The sequence below is a fragment of the Castor canadensis genome, chromosome 10 (assembly GCF_047511655.1).
Source record: "Castor canadensis chromosome 10, mCasCan1.hap1v2, whole genome shotgun sequence".
Lineage (NCBI taxonomy): Eukaryota > Metazoa > Chordata > Mammalia > Rodentia > Castoridae > Castor > Castor canadensis.
In genome coordinates this window covers 3,341,440-3,350,995 of record NC_133395.1, presented here as the reverse complement: position 1 = coordinate 3,350,995, position 9,556 = coordinate 3,341,440, and positions in this window count along the sequence as shown.

Below are 9,556 nucleotides of genomic sequence, written 5' to 3'. Positions count from 1 at the left end.
TTCTCCAACATCTAAGTGATAAACATCAAATAATCCCACAGATCAGGCTATTTCAGGACACATTCTGGTATCTCTTTAATAGTTAATTCTTCCTGTCAGTCACATTGGGAATCACATGACTCCAGGGCAGCTGGTGATGTAGCCTTCTTTCTACAGCTTAAGCACATTTCCAGGGGACCCGCTCATGGGAGTCACTCCTTAAGTGCACAGAGAGGCAAGGGAGAAAGAAAGACACGAAGAAGGGAGGAAGAAAAGGCAAAGAAATATGAGATGGAAGGAAAGGATGCTCCTTTCCCCAGCCACCAGGAGTCAAAGCTCTGAGATGATTGCAAGCTAAAATCTTTTCAGACAGTTGTTATATTCCAGAGTGTCTGAGACCAGCTGGGGCAGATGCTAAAGGACAGAGCCCTCAGCCTTTCCACTCAGTATGGCTGGGGTAGAGTCAGGGACCTGCACTCTCACACTCACTCCAGCTCAGGGGATGGGGACATGGGGACAACAGAGTACAGGCTGCTCTGTGGTGGACAATGTGGGGTTCTCAACAGAACAGGTGCATGGATTGGGACACACCCACAAGTGCTTTTTGGGAAAAACTGAGTCTCTGCTTTAGCCACCCATGCAGCCGCGTCTGGGGTAGCCTGCCTGTACAACTCCCCCATTTTTTATTAATAATTTTTTATTTAGATATGAATATATCGGGGTGGGGGGATTCATAGTGACAATTCTGATTAGACTTATATCATGCATTAGTTACATCACCGCCATCATTTCTCCCCCTCAACTCCCTCCCTACCCCATTTAAAGCAATTGCAAGAGGTTTTTTTTGTTCTATTTCATATAAGTATATAAAGTCCATCTACCATATTCCCTCACCTTAATCTCCATTGTTCATCCTCCCTCCTCTCACAAGTACCCCCCCCCACACACACACACCCTGTACCTATTCTACAGTCCTGCCTTTTGTTATTAAATTCTAAGTCAGTGTTCAAAGGGGTTGCTCAGTGTGTCCCCACCGAGTACACTTTACTTTGGTCAGTTCAACTCCTTCCGCTACCCTCCCTTACCCCCTCCCTCCCACACCTCATTCTCCAACAGCTTTCAGTATACATCCTTATATCCTCCACCTGCACAGATGCTGCGTTTCACGATATGATATTGTTGATGCTCTGTCAATCTCTTTTCCTTTCCCTCCTCTCCCAAGTTCCATAGAGCCGTTCCACTGTTACAAACATGTTCTACATCTAAGTTTGTATATGATCATGCTTATTTTTGTGTATATATTTATGTTTCGATCTATCTTCCACATATGAGAGGAGACATGCAACTTTTGTCTTTCTGAGCCTGGCTTACTTCGCTTAACATGAAGTCCTCCACTTTCATCCATTTATCTTCATTATTCCCATGGCTGAGTAATACTCCATTGTGTACGTATACCACATTTTCTTGATCCAGTCATCAGTCATAGGGCATCTGGGTCTTTTCCAAAGCTTGGCTAGTGTGAATACTGCTGCGATGAGCATTGTATCCTGACCTCCATTCCTTTGGGCAGAAGCTCAGGAATAGCTCCCCCATTTTTTAAGAGAAGAATGAACTCTACCCTTGCTTATGACTGTCTATCATCCAGCCATTACCCACAGCCTTGCCTACATGAAATACTTGAAGAGCATCTAAGGTGATCTCCAATCTGGATATCCCAAGCCCCATCTCTAGATGAAATCAGTCACTACGTGAAATGAACGTTTTAACAAAATTGTGCTTCAATGGTACATGATTTTCACTAAAGGAGGCTTCAAGCTCTATGCTAATGTGTTTGCAGTGAATGTGTGAGGAAAGGCTGCCATCCCACTCTCTCCCCATTAGGAGCAGAGGTCAGGGAGGTTCAAGAAGGTTCTCTCTAAGGCATCGCTGTGTGTAGAGCCTTGTATTTCCTGCTTCCCCACGGCTGCCACAAAGCTGTAAGTTTGCTGTGTAATTCATGCATGCGGTCGCTTTACCCAGCCTTGAGGACATTTTGTTGGATTTTCAGTGGTGGGTTTTACTTATTTTCTCTTGTTTGGTTTACAAGATGTCATAGCTGTCTTTCATAGAGAGGAAAGAAGCATGTTTTGTAAAAGTTGATGTGTAATAAATGACCATGTCACCCCAGCCCAGCTGTCTGCTATCATTTCTTGCATCTAATGAACCTGGAGGAGTCCTTTGCAGAAGTTCAGTGTTTGTCCACCTTAGACTCAGACCTGGTCACTTCTAATCTCGGCCTCCCTTCCCGTGGCCTCAGTCTGCAGCTCCCTGTCCAAACTCACAGCTGTAGATCCTCTCCAAGTCCAGAACCTAGGAGAGCCAACCTCCCTGCCGCTGTCAGGAAGCTTCTGAGTGAATGTGTCCTCATGTCATGATTCTCACCCCTGCCTACACCAGGCTCCATCGGCCCCCATCCCACACCACAGATCACCTTCATCCGTGCCTTTCACACTTCTTTCCTTTGAGTCCCACAAAGAACAGCCTCAACTTTTGCGTTAAACCTAGAAGAACCTCCTCCCTGTCCCTTTTCTCTTTCCTTTCACCCCCTGCCTGGGTGACTTAGTTGCCTGTGAGGCATCCACTTCCTATCGTTGCTGCCACTGATGATTGCAGCTCACCCACAGCCCAGGTCTGGAGCTGCTCCAAAGCACCTGCCTGGTGGCCCAAGTGCCCTCATATTCCTGGCAAGAGGTTCATACTGCACGTGTACACAGGCAATGCTGCCCTTGGGTGTGTGCACACAGCTGTCGGGTTATCTTGCTAACTCTGGTGGGAGGGAGTATTTATCTACCTTCTCTGCAAAAGCATTATTTCTGGGAAAGGAGCCTGAATTCTTGGCAGAGTGTAACCAGGAGGACCATTGCCCTATAAACAAAGTCTCTTCCTTACCTGCCACACCTAAGGGCATGTTTAATGGAACCATGTGTCCTACCAGCCGTGGCACCATCCAGTCTGGGGACTGTTCCTGAGGTCCCCAGTCTCATCTACCACCTCTCCAGAGCTTGTACTTGCTTAGTGTGAAGCAAGAGTAACTTGCCTGCACCCACGGTGATGGCTCATGAACCTGGGAAGTGAGCGGAATAGCTTTGTTCAGGTGCAGACAGGAAGGTTGTCTTTCATGCCCTCACCCCTTATTTATGCTGTGTGATAAGTGGGAGGCAAGACTGGGCAAGTGATCTCTAGGTCAGTTTTCAAATACCAAGGGTAGTCCTACCCGCACAGTGCAACTGCAGTCAAATACTGACTGGTCCCTCTGTTGGGAACCAGTGGAAATTAAGTCAGAGCTTCATCCAGGCATTTCCCAGACAAAGCCATTACTGGCTTTTGTGTTATCCAGAAGTGAGAAATTTTGCTAATTTACTTATTTTAAAATTTGGGGAAACTTCCAGTTTGCTTCTAAAATAATTGTGCTAAAGATCAAGTCAATATGTCCACTTTGCTTGAATAGGTCCTCTTGGACATTGAGAAGTCAGCCAGTTTTACAAATGGACAAATATCTCTCTACTATCGCTTATATGTAAATGGAAGTTGTTGTTCTTTGAGCTTAAGTCCAGGTCAAAATGCTAAAGACAGATCCTCAGTAGTATTTATCTAGGCCAAACGAGCATGTCAACATCCTAAGCTGCATATAATTTTCAATCAGGCGTCCAAATCTTTTCTGATGGGTACGGGAACGTCCCAAGGAGAAAACATTTTCATGTATTGCTTCAAAGTATCGGGGTTTTTACGTTTCCATGTGCTTTGCCTTCTTGTTAGAAAGAGTGACACAGTTCAGAGGGTCTCTCAACTACATCATTTCATTCATTCATAATGCCCAAGGAATTACAAAAAGAATCTCCACCAGACTGTTTACATTAATTCTCGCTTAGCCAAACTCAAAATTCACTTAGGGGTTCTTTTATATTAAGGGTGAGTTTTCCACTTATTACATTTATTTATGCATCAGTTAACAAAAGCTATTTATTGAAACTGTAAACAGAGCATAATGTTCTCAGCCTGTTGAATAACTTTCGTTACCCTTGCCTTTGAATTATTGAAAAAAAAATGTAAAAAAAGACAGAGGAGGCTAGTCAGCTGGCCTAACTCTTTCCTGGAAGTTTACAGATGATTCCTGGTCCTCCAGGGGCCATCTGTGTCCCAGTATCCATCAGAGCTGTTTTCAAGCATAGTTTCTGCTCCAACCACACACGGGTTTATGATTCACTTTCAGACTTTGCTCTGTCCCCTCACTTGTTTGTTCAGGAAAACAAATTTCTGAGAGTTGTGCACACAGCCTGGGCCCCATTTTCACTCCTAGGTCCCTCAGATGACGTGTGCCCTGCTCATAAGACCTGCACTAAAGATGAGTAGAGGGAAGCACATTATCCTCTGCCCAAGGAGAGCACAGGCACCTAAACCAGCCAGTGACGGCTCAGGACGGAGGGGTTTGCAGCCACTGGCTGGACGGCTGCTTGAGTGCGGCTGCTGCCTCTCATTTGCTCACCAGGAGTGTGTCAGCAATGGCAGCACGCAATCCCGTGCTCATTTTCCAATCCCATTGTCCCACGTGGCTCCCTTGGGTTTGCTGCCTCACCTGAGGCCTGGTCTCCTGTCCTATCAGTCAGAATGAATGTCCCCTCATCTCCCAGAGCTCTGGCCCAGGCTTTGTCCTCACAGAGTAAACCAAGTCCACCTGCAGGAGAACTTCTCCCAAATTTCAAAAGGGTCAGGAAAGGGGAAAACAACAGCAACCAAAGTCGCCTTGAATACCCCTGGTGCAAAACAGCTGGTGACAAAGTTTCCCTCTTGGCATTTCTGAGCTGTGGGAGCCTCAGGAGCGACACCAAGGCTCCTCTGCCTCAAGATCCAGAAGGAAAAGGACAGATGCCGCTGCAGGTGACGAGGCCTCCTGTGTTTACTGGTATTTCACAGTATCATTCAGCTGGTGTGGCTTCAGTGTCTGCTGACATAATGAGCCCCAAGTTACTGCCCTGTGGCCTGGGGAACCTGCCCCCTGCCACAGGTCTCGGGGTGGAACCTGAGCTGTGCCCACACTAGGCAAGAGAAGGAAGGAAACTGAAAAACACAATATGCGTTTGACCTTTGCTCTGAGTGGGGCTTCCCTGGTGTGACAATTCAAGGAGGGACAACCAAGCTGAAGCCACTGGCCTCAACCTGCACGACCCTCAGACCCTCCCGACTTGTTCCCCACATGGCATCTGCCACTTGCAAGAAGCCCACGCTACCCTTGGCGCTTGTGATGAGACCTGCTGACCAGAGAGCCAACGGCAGGAACTGGAACCCGTTCTGGTCCCTGCCACTGCTTCCCAGCAGGACCTCTGTGGGCAGGTCCCCAGCTTCTAACCAGGTCCTCATGCCACATGACTTGACCATACCTGTGTGCCTGGCTCTGAGGATCAAACAGGAAAGAACTTGGTTCCGTCGTTGCTGCTTCATTCACTTTGAATGGTTCTCTTCCTCCTCTCATCTTCTTTTCTGTCTCTCCTTTGTTTTCTCCTTCTCTGTCCTCTGTACTAGTGAATTCAAGAAAAGTAAACCTAACTGGCAAGAAAAGAATTGAACCAAGTTAATCTAAATTAGAAACGAAAACAATTTAAAACATACTGATAATTTTACCTACTAGGGAAAGACAGACTGTACTTCTTAGACAATTTGTTAACACAGGTCTTCAAAGTAAAAATAAGTTTATCCTAAGAGGATCCTAGAGTCATTTTATAAACACACACACACACCATACCTAGTAGGCAAGAGAAAAATGGGAGGCAAGGTGAGGGGTACAGAGGGAGAGGGCGCCAGAGAGCAGCCACAAACCTAAATAGTTCACGTATAATCTAGGACACCAGCCTCAAAATTCTGTATGTAAATGAAGACACTGGCAGAAATGCTTTGCATAAACTTGAAATTCAGGTCCTGGGCCTCCTCCCCACCTTATATGCTATGGTTTGCTAGGGCTGAAGGAGATCCTGGAATCACTGATGCTAACCTGAACCCCAAGGAAATTTGAAGGCAGCTGTTTGATTTCCCAACTTAGTAAAATTGATTTCAAGTCTGGTCTTTACATTAGATTCACCAGGAAACTTGAAAAGAAGGATGTCTGGTGTCAATTGGGATCCAAGCACCAGTCCTTATAAAATTTCCAAGTGACTCTAATATTCAGTTAAGCTGGAAGTGTTATCTGCAGGACAGCAACTTCGAGCTCAGAAAATCCACCGCACCAGCACTCAGCTGTGTGACCTTGAGCAAAGGACTAAACCTCGCTGGTCCTCTGTGTTCTCCTGTGTAAATTAGGGGACACTCATTTTTACCTCCAGCTTCAAAGCAAGGGGCTCTCAAACTTGGCTGTGTCTGACCATCACCTGGAGGGGTTTCATCATGATGTCCCATCTAATTGAAGCCAGCTCGTGGGCAGGACGGGCAGAGGCAAAGATGCCCAGACTATTTAACTCACGTGGTTGAAGGCCCTGTGTGTTGGAGAGTGACAGAGGCAAGGCAAGCTCACTAATATTCCCTATCTTATTCTCCACAGTGGCTGGAGAGCACCAGGTCCTTCCCAGGTGGGAGGGACTAGCCCAGTGTTGCTCACACCTGTCTTTTGAGCATCAGCAATGCCTGTGTGAGGCCCTCCTGTGCTTTTGGAAGCCTCTGGCTCACTTCCCAGGAGCTGGGCAGGTTTTCTCCTTCCCAGTGTAGACAGAAAAGAGACAGCTGTGTCAATGGAAGCTGCACCGTCTGTCTGGTCAGTGGTCTGGTGCACTCAGATGTGTGAGCGTCCAGGTAAGCCGACCGCTGCAGGGGCCGTGGCCGGAGAGGTCACCAAGTAGGGGTGGGCACATGCCAAGTGGAACAGAATGTGCAGGAAGGAGACAAACAGAAGGCGCTCTTGGGTCCATGACAGGAGAGGAGGAAAAGAAGAAACGGGGTTGGGAATATCTTGCATCCTTCTCGGGTCATTGCTGCTTCCTGGGAGAGCTACCGACCCTCACGTCTGCCATCTGTCCATCTGTGAAATGGGGGTTTTCCATGACCATTAATAGAAAAGCATCAGGCCCGCAATTATGGAAGTTCTCCGAAATTCCCATGAGCTGTAAGGGTTTCTCCCACTACCACTATCTATTAAAAAAGGAAACTTTTTTGCTTTCCCCTCTCCATAGACAATAAAAAAACAAGTGCTTTGGGTGTCCTCACACAGAGAGACTCCTGTTGATTTTATGATTGCTGCCCTCTGTAATTATTAAGTGAAAAAAAAAGCTGTGTGGGAGATTTTTGTTTGAACAGTGGTGATGAGACAAGCCAGTAATCTTACCTTAATGAAATGGGGAGTCTAATCCAGTACATTTGGTAAGGATGTTAAACCAGAGACAGCAATAAAATGTGTTTCCATATCAACAAAATACAATTATTTATGCTAGTATTATGTGAAGCGGTAAGCCGAGCAGGACAGCGTCCTCTCTGGCTATGCTTTCACCAGCACCTTACAGTCTCCCGTGTAAGCAGTTGGTGAATAAACAGGCTTGTTTATGAAAAATCTGTTCATTAAACCATTCGATTGCATCTCTGGCATTTTCAGTGGAGGAACAATTTGCACTTCTGATACATGTTTATGGGAAATGAGGGGAACTGTGGAGCTTAATGAACAAAAGGGGGGAAATAACGCAGAGTAAGTGGACCACTCCAGCCACTCTTTCTAGTAATCCTCTCAAATCCGTATTCCATCCAGAAGGCTTTTTATTTTAAAACCCACTTAAAAAGTCAATAACCATTAAACATGCAGAGACGCAGGCATGCTTCCGTTTTGTGTTTCATTTGACATGCTTCCAAACTGGGCCTGGAGACTTTGGCTTGTTTGTTTGTTTGCTGCATCTATGGGGATGAGGACGGTATTGAAACCACAGAGCTTTTGCTACCTTTCATGGACACCAAGAGCAAAAGCCATTCTGTTGAACTCGGGTCCCTGAGGACGTACAGCAGAGCTAGCTCCTGCCACTGGAGTTTTGCAATTCTGGAATCTGACCCGTGCAGAACCTGTTCCCTGCTGCAGGTGTTTTGCAATTCCGGAATCCTACCCTGCTGCCTGGGACTTCTGGGGTCTGGCCCTGTCACGAAGGCCTTTCCAGGACCACCATGGATTCCTCTTCAGCAGGAATCCCTTGTGTTGGCTGTGCTCCTAGCCAAGGCCCCTCGAACAGATGACACCTGCCTGCTTTCACCCACTGCCTGTGGTCCAGAATATTCCCTGCTCCTTCCCTTGAAATCCTGCCTTCCCCTGGGTGAGGAGAACTGGCTGGCAGCTTGGCAAGGTGACCTTTTCTAAGGGCATGTCCTGAGGAGGGCCTTGACCTCACCCTGGCCAGGATACTGCTGGGCACAGAATATAAGTTCTTGGTGCTTGGCCTCAGAGTCACTCATTCATTACACAAAGTCTTTATCTGTGCGCATATCCTGGAACAATACGCTTGTATAAATACTCTTGGAGGCGTTTTACTCCATGGTTATTTACTTTGTGTTTCCATGATCTCAAAGGGACACAGAAGGGAGGAGACAGAAGGCTTGGCAAACAAGCACTTGCCACCATGTACGCACAAGGGGACAACCAGGGGGGATGTTGTTTTGTTTTCCAAGGGAGGCACGTCACTGATGTGACACAGTCCATCTGTGTGAGCCCAGAGTCACTTAGAAGTTTCCACTTGACAAAGCACGCCAGATAAGCCTATCTGAAGCAAGCAGAGACAACGTGGACCTGGGCTCAGCAGGCCTGGGTCATTGCACAGCCTCACCCGCCAACCTTGGGATCGTGGGCAAGACCTTGAACTTTCCACAACTCTCAGGTGTACTCTGCAGTTGAGGAATTGCTAATGGGTCCCACACACACCCCTAATTTTTTTAACTGTTCTGTATTTAAAGTGAGATTCTGAATTCTGAATGCCCAAGTCTGAACACTGAAGGGAAGCAAGAGCTATCCACAGCTTTTCAGATGCCTCCAACGTTGTGGGTCATTCCTAACAAACATCGTCCCTGTCATGTGATTATTAGATTTTTTAAACCTATGAGATCAAAACTTACTTTGAAAGACTTTTAAGTCCACAAATAAAAAATGTAGCAGGCATTACAATCTATTTGAGACCCGCCCCCATTAGAGTGAGAGCTGTAATGCCTGTCATTGAGCTTGCCCCCACCCGATGCGCCTGCTCACCCCGTCAGTTAACGAGGAACACAAAGTCTGCCCTGGACAAGCCCAGTTCCCATGGGAACCTGCCAAAAGACGCCATGAAAGAGGACGAGGTAAATACAGGTCCTCCAGGCTCACCCTGTTTATTTGTACTGAAGCCAGACCGGTTTCATTCATACCCTAGACAGCAAGTACGTATTTTTATGACAATGGCCAGAGGTAGGATACCTGGAAGGGGATGGGATGTTTTTCAGGGATGTAGGGGAGGGCACACCTATTTTTCCATTGTATTTACAGAGGGTGGGAAGGCCCCACCTAGATATCTGTCTATCTGCTGTGTCTTCCTGAATTGGCGCATGACAGGAGCAGGAC